Raw genomic sequence first — 12,743 nt, forward strand, 5'->3', positions numbered from 1 at the left:
CTAAGATAGTACAAAATAGAAAAAATTAAAACAGCAAAAAAATTAAGTTCATTATATCATCATTTGAGAGATGCAATAATAGCAGATGCAATAAAGATTTAAAAGATACTACAAGCTACTACAATGTTTGAGGCACAATCCTTAGATAGAGGCTTGTACAATGATAACCGGTGCTGTTTAACTTAGTCACATTTGCCAATTGTATAAAACAGGATTGCAGTCTGGCTGCATTTAAAAGTGTATCCTGGGTCCAATAGAATTGGTTAAGAATCTTATTTTAGAGAAAATGTAATGGCACTGAACAGGAGGCAAGCTTAACATTTAGTCCAAGTGAGGTCCCAGTACTCTTCGATGATGTTCACTAGGAGTTCTGTCAGCTAATGAGTTGAACCATCTGTAGCAGTTTCCTAACAGATGTGGAAAATTCCCATACTGAGTCACAACATCTTCTAAGGGAGAGATCTGTGGAGGGTTCCATCGACAACATTCTGAATAAAGGATAGGATATTTAGCCATCAGAAACTCAAATGTAGCAATTCTTCTTGGTAAATAATAAATCAGCTTTTTTTGCCAGAAGGCCTTCTATACACAAAATTCCCATTGACTTCATAATGAGTGCTATGCATGGAATGACTGAAGAATCAGAGAATCTTTTCTTTTCAGTCCAAGCAGAATGAAATACAAAAAGTGAACAAACAGCACACATAGTGAAAAGCACACTGGTTGTCTGAAATGCCTTCACAATTAATATAAACTAATTTGCTTTTAGTAACAAAGATTTTTCTTCCATATAACTTTTAGCTCAACTATCCTTTTAAATAATATGCCTGTGAGTTTGCACCAGTTGATGTAAACCCTCAACAAAAATCATTGTTTTTTTTAATTCAATGGCATTAGATATAACAATGTATTTTCACACTAGTGCAGTCACACACATTAGACTGCCAGTAAGATTGTGACAGTTCTGCTTTCTGCTTGCAGATGTCACGAACATTAGATCTATCTTCACAAAACATTATTGCAAGTGTGTTCATCTGGGGTATCCTTATTCACAATAGGTGACCTTCATGGGTACATGTGACATTTAAAAAGAAAAGTTCTCCTTTATAACCTTCAGTGTGCTTTTAGTTATAAATTACTTGTAGAGTATTAGTAATAATAATTGATTTTAGCAGTAAGTAATAGAGTTATAAATAGGTCCCACTATTTAATGAAAGAAATGCCTCAGCCTTGGATTTTATTTATTAGTATCCAAGAACCTTCCACACCCCCACTAAGATCAGTTATTGCTTAATTAAACTAGAAAAATGGCCAATGATTATTTTCAATTTCCCTGCAAATTTTACTTCTTTCTATTCACTTACATGATGATTTGAATACAAATGTTTGATGTACATAAGAAATTAGCTGAATTTTATCTTAAATGCTTATAAAAACTGGACTTTTATTTTCACGTGATGAATAAAAAAAATAGTCATTGAAGAGTTTTACACTTTATTAGCCACATTATAGCTCTCCTTCTTAGTGTTCATAAGTGAATCAATAACAGAGATAGCTTAGGTACACTCAGGAAAGAAATATTCTCAACTGAATTTTTTTGAAAAAACCACAATATTAAAATATACCACATTTTTAAGAAATGTAGTATTTCTGATCAAATGCTACAGTAGTTACATGTCCAGACTAGATAGCTAGTGATGTCCACAAACAAGAAACCAGAGACTAAAGATTGGCAAACGGTCTAATGCAATCTCTCCATCAATAATGGCAAGAAGGTTTCAAATAAACAATCCCCAACTGGAAAATGATGGCAGCTGTCTGATTTTATTTTTTTTCAGTCACAATGCAGTGATAACTGACAAATAAAATGTAATGTCACATTATCATGATGCACATAAAAATATACTGTACACTTACATAAATGACAGGTCTGAGACACCAGCTGTATATCATCTTTCACCACTAGCTGGCACCATAGCTTTAAAAATGTGGTGATGTAGCCCATTGTATATTTTACTAATTAACCACCCAGCCACATAATTTTCAACAGAAAACAATTATTCAGAGCAAATGAGAAATATTTGGGGTCATAAACTAAAATGAGTCTGAAGGTAGTATTCTCCATGATGACTAAGTCATTTGCTGAAAAAATAAATGTATAAAGTTAATGGACTCTGAGCTCATTTTTATTAAACAGAAGTAAATGGTTCTGTGCATAGACGTAAGGGTCTGATTTGCCCACCGCCCCCAGATGAGAAAGTATACAGATCACCATGTTGGGTTATGAGGGGTATAAATCCAAATCAGTTGCCACTTCACCAGACTTTCCAGTCCCAAATAACCGCACAGGGCACATCAGGTTCACTCCTAAGGAAGCTTCTTTACTGGACCTGCTAATAAAACTCACACAGTAGGTCTCTTTTGCTGGTTTCCCTCTCCTAATTACTGCCTGTACATGATGCCCCAAGAGCCTAGGTTTCTGCTCTGGGATTGGAGTAGCCCTGACACTGCTAAAATCTGCATTGCTGTGCTCTGTTCTGACTCTTTCAGGATGCCTTTAGAAGAGATGGCAAGCAAATACATGGCAGCCATCACAAATTGTCCATTAGCTTTATACTTGTTTACGTGAAAAAGAAAACTAAATAAAAATGTATATGTAATACAGATATCAGTACCCTGGGCAGAAGCAAAGCAAATCTGGAGCCTGAACATGCGTGCCCTCCTGTGTGAAAAGCCCCAAGGAGGTTTAACACTGTGAGGAAATCGTTACTAAGAATAATCCAGTTTCCCACATCCACACAACAGAAAAGCCACTCTGAAACGTGGGGCATGCACAGAGGACTTGTGCAGTTACAATGGCTCTTCTGTCCCTCAGTGATTTACCTTTGAGGCCTAGCAGCACAGCTTCATTGGAGCCAGGCCCCTCTGGCCATGATGGCTCCATGGGGGGATTATCAGGAAAGTTTGTGCAACATCTGGCTGTGCTGCTGTACTCACTTTTTCAGCTATCTTCCACAGAGCCAGAGAGAGACTGTTTTGCACCTTGACTAGCAATGTCATCCACATTACAGATTCTGTGTAATATCTAGCCAATACCCCTATTTCCCCACAACGGTTGAACAGGTCTCCTCTCTCTCCCCACAGAAAAGCTCACACCACTGAGACAACAGGAAATCCCAAATTCACAATGTATTTGTGGGAGGGGTGATATTCAATGAGATAGAAGATAGCAGTTTTAATCCCCAATCTGAAAAAGTACACCTCTTACATGATTTTTTTGTCCTAAACCATTTTCTGGATGTGAGGAATATAACTCTTGAAATAGTCTGTACACAGCACTACAAGGTACTCTCTGTTCCCAATACCCTTGAAATCAATGGGGCCATTACAGAGTACGGCACTACTCCATGTTGGTAAGGGTATCAGAATCTAGCCGTAAGACAGCACCACAGCACCTTGCTTCACTACCAGAGCAAAAAGAGGAGCAAAACCAGCAGTTGCATTAAGCACTTCTGTCACTGAAGAGGTTACACACAGACACAGAATTTATCTGTGCTACTGGAGTGAGACTTCATAAAGTCTGTAGTCTTGACTGAGACCACCATTTCTCCTAGGTTATGGATTTGGAAGGATATATATGGCAGAATTGGGGGTTATTGAATAAAATGTCAGCAACTATTAAAATTGGTGCCACATTTTTTCCTTCCTCTAATTAAAAACTGTTACTTTTCAGAAAAAATCCTGAAGAGTAATAAGAGGAACACTGCCAAAACATATTTTCTTTCGATGTTTTAAATCTCTCTAAGGTTGCTCCACTTGCATTCTTGGCCAATGTGGCAGTTTTTTCTAAGCAGGTTTCAATCCTGCATTGGCCAGGGTTGTGAATGTGAACACTTTGTTGTCTAATTTCTTTTAAAAACAGAAGAGCACAAAGAAACAGCAATGGCCACCTCTCCATTAGGAAAAAAAAGATTGTGTGGGGGTGAGGGCACATATCTTTTCTTTCACAAGATGTTTAATATCAACATTTCTTAAATACATCTGGAGTTTACAAATGCCCAAATGTTGTTTGTTACAGGTTATCCTGGCACTGTGTTGTTTCTGCAACTAAAGTTAATACAACAGATTTTGAGACTGAGCTTTGTCTAACAAAACCCTGTCAATAAACAATAAGTTACAGCCCCTTTCTAGGGTGCTACAGTTGCCATTCATTGCTATATGTTCTGTCATGGCATCAACACATCATAATGTCACAACAGAGCATGCTGGTGTTGCACTGTCCCAAAGTTATTTTGGATTACTTTGATGGTCCTGCACATGCTCAATAGAACAGTCCCATGTAACCGAGGCAATTCCACAAAATTCAGGACAGATGGCAATGTGAGACAAAGGGTCATAAATTGGAGAAACACTAGTTATAGTGATTGCAGTAGAGAAGCTTGTAATGGTTGCAGTACGATAAAGAAGTGCTAGAATTAATCCACTGCTATCTGTCTTTATTTTGCTAACCCATTTGAGTGGACGCCACAGCACTGAGACTACATTAATCAAAATTTGGAATGACCTGCTTTTCATTGCAAACTGCAGTTATCTTTCTTTACTGATTGGCCTTGACCTGTCAGCTGCATTTGGTACTGCTGACCCCAGGGATCTTTTGAAGAGCCTTGAGTACTATGTTGGGTTGTCTGACTCCATTCTTGCTTGGTTTAATTCATATTCTTCTCAACGTACCCATTTTATTTCCAATAGAAATTGCTCATTTAATTGCACTGTAAGTTTTATGGGGTATGCCCCAGGCTGCATTCTTTATGCCAAGCTTCTCAGTATTTATATGGAGAGTGGTTGGGAGGGGGGAGGGGAAGGCATTTACAAAGCAAAATCAGGTTTCACAAAACCGACAATTTTCACCTCTTTATTTTGTGCAAAAAGCAATTCTCTGCAGTAAAACACAGTTTCTATGTCACAAGCATAGACTTACTTGTCAAATGTATACTTTTTTATTTAATGAACTTCAATGTATATTTTTTTCCTCATAGATTCAGGAGCCCTTTTCTTAGTGCTGATGCATATTAAGACTAGAGATGGACCCAAACCACATCTTTGCATCTAACCACTCCTGAAGTTTGTGGGGATGGGGCTGATAATATGAACCCAAATCTTAATTTTGTAGTTCAGTTCCAAGACATTGATATTAGTGCTGCTGTATAAACTCCTCTCTTTAGCTCTGCCAAAACAACTCTGATTTGACCTCCTGATGTTTCCAATCCCAGGCATCAATAAACATGCTAACTACTTGGTGTATTTGATGTTTGCTAAAATATACAAGTGATTAAAACTGAGACTACAAAACTATTTCACCTAATCAGTTCATCTGGATCTGATTTCCAGTTTCCAGATAGAAAAGGAGTACTTGTGGCACCTTAGAGACTAACCAATTTATTTGAGTATGAGCTTTCGTGAGCTACAGCTCACTTCATCGGATGCAAGGTGCCACAAGTACTCCTTTTCTTTTTGCGAATACAGACTAACACGGCTGTTACTCTGAAACCTGTCAGTTTCCAGAAAGGCATTCAAAAATTACGTGTCGTAAACAGACTCTTATCAGAGCAGTCCATAACCCTGCATAGGAGTGCCACTTCTTTTAATAGGGTTAGGTAGAAGGCAGATGGACCATAGCATTGCAGCCAGTATTTAGGACCATCAGATTCTTTGATCACTAGTTGACTAGGGAAACAAAAGGCAACCAAAGTATAAGGTATGGGTACTAAAAAAAGGATGCTATATACATTCTGGTTTTCATTGCATACTTTGTATTTATAGTATATTTCAAAATGCAGACCTGGGCCTCTGGCTCATATATTTTACTTTATAATAGAACTAATTAATTCTACTAACAATCTCACAATCTCTCTTGCAAAATTTAAAGTAGCATTACCTTTCAGGAGTTCTGGGAGAGGGGATACATTTATTTTAATGATAGAGAAGAACAGGACTAACTTGGGCCCTGCTTCTCCAATTTGTTCTCCCATACAGATGCAATTGCAGGATTAGGGCCTCAGAAAGCACAATACTGACACTGTATTACTTAGAAATAAAACAGATTTTTCTTGTGAGTATTGTTTATTTTTAACATGTAAGTAAGTTTGTTTTGTGCAGTGCAAGTCATCACATTTAAAAAAAGATGGAGAGGGCTCAGAGGTGAAAAATTAAAATTAAAAAGGTATGAAAATAAAATGTATGAAGAAAAGTTTTGAGAACTGGGTAAAAGAAGAGACAAAGAGTGATAGGAGACATGACAACCATTTACAAACAAAGGAATATTATATAAAAGGACTATACTAGTTTCACTTATCAAACAAACAAAGCAATGGACAGCAATTAGTGAAGGACCAGAATGCAAACCTTGAATTCAAATAACTCCAAACTTCACGAAAATTCAGATCTGAATCTGAATTTTGTGACTTGGGCCAACATCTAGTAAAACAAGGTTAAATGCAGCAGGAAAATTTTAGACTATTATGTAAACACAACTTGACAAAATGCAGGAATGACTGAGATTCTATTCATGTAGCCCAGTTTTACACTCAATTGACTTTGGTGGAGTTATTCCCAGTTTCTTCCATATGTAAGTAATATCCAATCTAAACCTCCCCCACTCAAGTTGCAGTGGGGGAGGTTTAGATTGGATATTAGGAAAAACTTTTTCACTAAGAGGGTGGTGAAACACTGGAATGCGTTACCTAGGGAGGTGGTAGAATCTCCTTCCTTAGAGGTTTTTAAGGTCAGGCTTGACAAAGCCCTGGCTGGGATGATTTAACTGGGAATTGGTCCTGCTTCGAGCAGGGGGTTGGACTAGATGACCTTCTGGGGTCCCTTCCAACCCTGATATTCTATGATTCTATGATTCTATGATTCTAAGTATGATCAAAGACAGCCCAAGGGAGTCTGCGGCTATGTCCACACTAGAGAGCTTACAACGGCACAGCTGTACTGCGCCGCTTTAAGATCTCTCATGTAGTCACTCTATGCCCATGGGAGAGAGCTCTTCTGTCAACATTATTAAATCGCCCCCAACAAGTGGCGGTAGCTATGTCGGTGGGAGAAGCTCTCCCGCCGACATAGCACTGTGCACACTATCACTTCTGCCACCATAATTTATGTCGCTCAGGGGTGTGCTTTTTTCACATCCCTGAGCAAGATAAGTTTTGCAGACAAAAATGATAGACATGGCCTCCACAGTCAGTATCCACCCACAAAAGATTTTTTTTCTTTCTATATCTTCCACCGCACAATTCTCCAACAACTTTTTTACTATATCAACAAAAACAAAAATATTTTCTCCTACTAATCTGCAGTGCTTGGCTCAATAGCAAAAGTAGGAGAACTTGAGAATCAGAAATAAGGGCATTCTTACTCATTAATAGCTGATTTTTCTTCTTCAGATCACTCACATTGACCTTCTTTTCAGACCAAAGTCTCCCTGTTGAACAATAACTGCCAGGGCAATACTCTGATTGAGACCACGTGTCGTAACAAGCTGCACTTTGGCTTTAACTTTCAGCTCTACTTCTCAGTAGCACGCACATTACAGAAGGGGAAAAAAGCACCTTAAAAAATAAACCAGGGAATACTGTTTTTCATTTATGGTAAACTTAGTCATCTGCCTGTAGCTGTATGTGACACTCTTAGGCAAAAAAAAAAATGATTCTTTCCCCTCACTCAGTACTATAAAAAGCACACAGATATATTCTCTCAAATTCATTATATGTGTGTAGATTTTTCTCAAAAGTGATAGGAAACATATCAAATCTGTGTTCTCAAAACATTTAGCTGTGACACTTGGAGTATCTTCCCAGACTTAAGAACAGCTCTTTGTGGCTTGAAAGCTTGTCCCTTTCACCAACCGAAGTTGGTCCAATAAAAGATAATACCTAACCCACCTTGTTTCTCACACCATGTTTATTCTGGAGAATACCCATTTACAAAACAGTTCCCCCACCTGACCTCCATCCCCAGTTAAAAACACATCCCTGTTTTGCAGCATAGATGGGAACAAACTATAATATATCCACGTTCCCAAACCATGCTACAGTCTGTGACTTTGAAGGGTTGTAGCACAATTTAGAAATTGTAACAAGGTAGCAGGATCTACAATCCTACACAAGTATTCAGGGCTCCTAAACAAACCCAGGGTGCAAGCACTACGTTCTGATCAGAGTGATGTAAGAACAGGAACAGGAACAGGGAAGTCCCGCAGGAACAGTTAGATTTGGGGAGAAAATTTAGGCTTGAGGTTTATGTTCAATTATTTAAATACCAACAAAGCAGAACCCCAAGAAGGGAGTGAATTTGGCTTTTCTAGACAGTGTAGACATTATTTGGCTTAAAACATGGCCCAGTCCCCTCAGTACCATACAACAAAACTGTGTTTTAACCATGTTTTAGTGTAGATGGGAGTTTAGTTACTAAGTAATGATATCTATATACTGTGTCTTCAGTCCTGAATCCCACCCTAGTGTCTTTGCACTACTCCAGCATAGCCATGTCTTATGTCACCCTCCAGACAGCCCCCAGCATGGGCGGCATGCTAGAGGCCTTCCTCTGAGAAGGAGGTATGGCTCGAGTGCTCACACTACCCTCCAGCAACCCTCAGCTAATGAATAGCCTCCTGGGGGCAGAGACAGCCAAACACAGCTGCACCCATGTAGCACGGTAGTGAAGACAAGCCCTTAGGCTCTGTTCACACTAGCACACCAAACAGCAGCAGCTAGAGGTGGTCAAAAATGATAAAGAGTGTTTTTGCAAAAAATTAAAAATCCAGGGGTTCATAAATTTATTCAAAATGTTTTGATTGGAATATTATCAGTTCGGAGTTTTTTCTCTTCTGTCTTTCCCTTTTTACTACTTTCCCCTTTTGACACTGAAAAAAAAGAGTGGAAGGGAATGGGAAAAAAAGGAAAAATTGAAATGCAAAAAATGAGAACCAACTTCTTTTGGTTTTGGAGTTCATAAAAAAATTAAAATTTCAAAACATTAAAACGTTACACAAATTTCTGTTTTAAAAAAGACTTTTTTACAACACTTTTTAAATCAAAACATTTCTACCATCTCTTGCCACAGCAGTATTTGAAAATTCACATCAAGCACTGTTCCAATTATTGATAACTGACTGTTCGTAACTAGCAAACATTAATGCCCCAGTGCAGAAAGGGATTAAAAAAAAAACAATACACAAATGTAAGCACATATATATTTGTTAAAACCATAATGCAATCCATAGGTTAAAGTAGAAATTGTTGACAAAGGGTCACTGAACCAAACAAAAGGGTAAAAATAGAGCTGGCAGCAGGTTAGTAGCTAGTGATATTGCCAAGTGTAAGAATCATCCACAATTGGCTAACAGTAATAGCTCTCTCCCGAGTCCCGCTATTAGCCACTATACACACTACAGTCATGCTCAGGACTGGCTGAACTTGTGCTTCCCACTGGTCAGTTTGGAATATTACATCAGGGCAATAGTTAAAGAGTTCCTTTCTTCTGTCCAAGTGGCCTGAGAATGGCTTCATTCACCAGGGAAGCAGAGGATAATCTTTAGCCAGGAAGAACCCTCCCAGCATAATGGGAGCAACCTCCGTACCATTAATGGCCACAGTAACCTGGAGGCAGCTTCCTTTATTCATAAAGGCAAACAGAGCTGAGTTCCAAAAGATCCTAGCATCATGGGACCTTTGCACACTACCATTTATGTTTATGCACTTTCGACGGTGCTCAATCAGGCATTGGAGCACCAGGAAGAAATACCCCTTTCTGTTTATAAACTCTTGAGCCCTGGTGAGAGGGGCAAACAATAGGCACCTGGGTCCCATCAATTGCTCCCAATACAGTTTGGGAACTCTATGTGTGCAAAACCATCGATAATCTCCTGAGCATTACAAGCTTTATAACTTGGTGCACTACCTTAATGCACAGCATCACACACCTGTATGACAATGCCCCTAACAGTTGATCTCCCTATGCCAAATTGGTCTACAGATTCAGACATCTGAGGCTCACTCTACAGCATTAAAAACAGCAGTATAAACATTGCGGTTCGGGCTGGAACTCAGACTCTGAAGTACTTTACACACCAACTAGTGTGTGTCAACTTAGTATGAACTAACCCCCCCGTGTAGACAAGGCCTCAGTTGCTATAAGTTGACACAGCTCTATCAAGGTCTCAGGAGCTTACATCAGCTGAGGATTTGATCCTATGACTTTTAAAGACTTTATCCAGGCTTTTTTTATGTTTTGAGGACATTGTTAAAAAAGAGTTAGATTCCACCAACACTACAAAATCATCAAAGTGTTTCAATCACATTGGGGAAAAGAGTATTGTAACCAGTTCCCTTGACATATAGTAAGTGTAGGTTAGAGGGACACCATGTTGAGTGTGATTGGGTGACACATGGCCAGAAAGGGTTAAACATCCTGCAAATTAAACAACCCTTAAAAACATGTGGGTAGATAATGTTTGTGTTTTTGTGTAAATACATATATATGGATAGGGGGTGGACAATGTAATCAACAGTCCTTGTCTATACTGTAGTCTGATAATTCAATCAAAAGAACATACTAGTATTTAAATGAATTGTAAATACAGGATCTCTCTGTATTCATCTCTCTTTTAAATGTATAGCAAGTCATCTGTGAATGGTGGAGGAACAAGCAAATTGCCTTATGTTAATTCATATAGCTAAGTACTGGTGATGGACCTCCTTCAAAGTCATGCTAATTACCTTTTGTTCCTGGAAGAACTCCAACTTGTCAAAAAGGACATGAAATTGTATAAAAGATCCTTGGGTCCTGATCCTGTTCATCTCAGATCCGCCTAAGGCTTCATACAGGGGAAGCTTAGGCCATAAGGACTGAGATCCCAGTCCTAAACTGGAACACCCTACAATGACATTGGACTATAACCTATGAACTATTTCTGAAATAACTCTTTGCAACTACAAAGATCACCATCTCTGCTATGAATCTGAATCTTAAGAACTGAACTCATGTCTGTATGTATATTGATCTTTTAACCATACTCTCTCTCTTTTGTTTTGTAATAAACTTTAGTTTAGTTAATAAGAATTGGCTGTATGCGTGTATTTGGGTAAGATCCGGAATAGTCAATAACCTGGGAGGTAATGTGTCCGATCCTTTGGGATTGGTAGAACCTTTTCTTTTATATGATGAAATAAGATTTTCAGAAATCTTCATCATATTTGACATGGGTACCTGGATGGAGGCCTGAGGCTGGATCACTTTAAGGAAACTGTGTTGTTTGAACTTCTGAGTAACCAGTAAGGTATAAAAGAAGCTGTTTTATGCTGGCTTGGTAAATCTAAGTATTGGAATATCCACCAGCTTTTTGTGGATTGTCTGTCTCATTCTTTGCAGTTCACCCTACTTGAGTGATCACAGCTGGCTCCCACTGGGACCCTGGTCACAGGTTGCAAACCACATTTCATCTGTGTTTGAGCATCAGTGTTTTTGCAAGCATTGATACAAGCTCTGGTGTGGGCAAAGCCTTACATTATGAAAACTTCTAGATAGTTCAACTTCTCAACAGGACCCAGAGGAGATCAAATGGATATTTCACAAAAGTCCACATTTGTCTGCTTCTTCTATCTAATCCTGCTAAGTGCTGTTTACTTGAAATAGTTTTCTCATAAAAAAAAAGACAACATTTCCAATGTGAATGCTGTTTCAGTTATGTGAAATCACTTGCTAAAAAATTAATTACTGTCTCAAAATATTATTCCATTTTTATGTATTATACAGTTGACCTTATCTTAGATTTTTGTTTGTGTAAACTGCTTACATTACTATCTTTCATATTAATATATGGAAAATGATTAATTATATGGTCAAGGAAACCAGGAGAACTCAAATCAACTGTGCCCTGAAGGTACGAAATGTCATCAGGTTATATATTGCCATAAATATTTCTAGTATATTCAGCAGTTTCCAACTGTGCCTGTTGCAATGTGACCTACAGTATTTGGTAAGCAGGTGTACACTGTCATTACTGTGGTGAAATCTGAACATATTAGTGCCACACAAATGGTTTTATCTTTTAATATGATTTGCTGTCTCAGAAAATATGTCCCTGTTTTTCAGGCGTTTAAAAGTAAATTTGGCCCTAGAAATTAGCTGCTGCTGTTGTTCACTAACACCTACGCAGACATCTTGTTTTAGATTAAATCCTCCCAGTTGATTTTACACATACATCTCAAATAAGCAATTAAAATAGCTACAATGTGTTAATGGGGCTCTGCCGTTCTCTATGGTTTTATGCTAGATGCACAGCTTTCATTTTGGAGCTGCAGGTGTAGTCCAGAAAAAAAATTAAGGAGAGGGGTACTTAGAAGAAAACATGTGGAAGTCACCTATGGTCCTGACACAATCTTAAATTAAGACCATTTCATATAAAAGGGGGAAATGTGTTTGTATTTAGAACTATTTATTCCTAAATAAAAATGTTCTTCCGGTTTATAGGGAGAAATGAATGATATACAGCTGCTTACTCAAAAGTGGGATCACTAGACAGATGTCGTATTTTTCTAAGATATGTCTTAAGGTGAAAGTCTCATTGCAAACATTAGTATAAAATGTGGATGTGAGACACTCCCCTGGAGGAATCAACAAATTCATTTTGGCACCTTGTGATAGACACATCTCTATTTACATATGTTTTGTGCTATATATAAAAA

At 38.2% G+C, this 12,743-nt stretch overlaps 1 long non-coding RNA gene across 1 annotated transcript in view; it reads right to left on the bottom strand.

The window, feature by feature from the left end:
- LOC140895677 (uncharacterized) overlaps positions 1-12,743 on the bottom strand; it is a 23,070-nt gene continuing 10,327 nt past the window's right edge. The window contains exon 3 of the long non-coding RNA XR_012154307.1: positions 1-488. This is a non-coding gene — a long non-coding RNA (uncharacterized lncRNA). The remainder of the gene's footprint in view (positions 489-12,743) is intronic.

This window comes from Lepidochelys kempii, chromosome 11, assembly GCF_965140265.1.
Source record: "Lepidochelys kempii isolate rLepKem1 chromosome 11, rLepKem1.hap2, whole genome shotgun sequence".
NCBI lineage: Eukaryota > Metazoa > Chordata > Testudines > Cheloniidae > Lepidochelys > Lepidochelys kempii.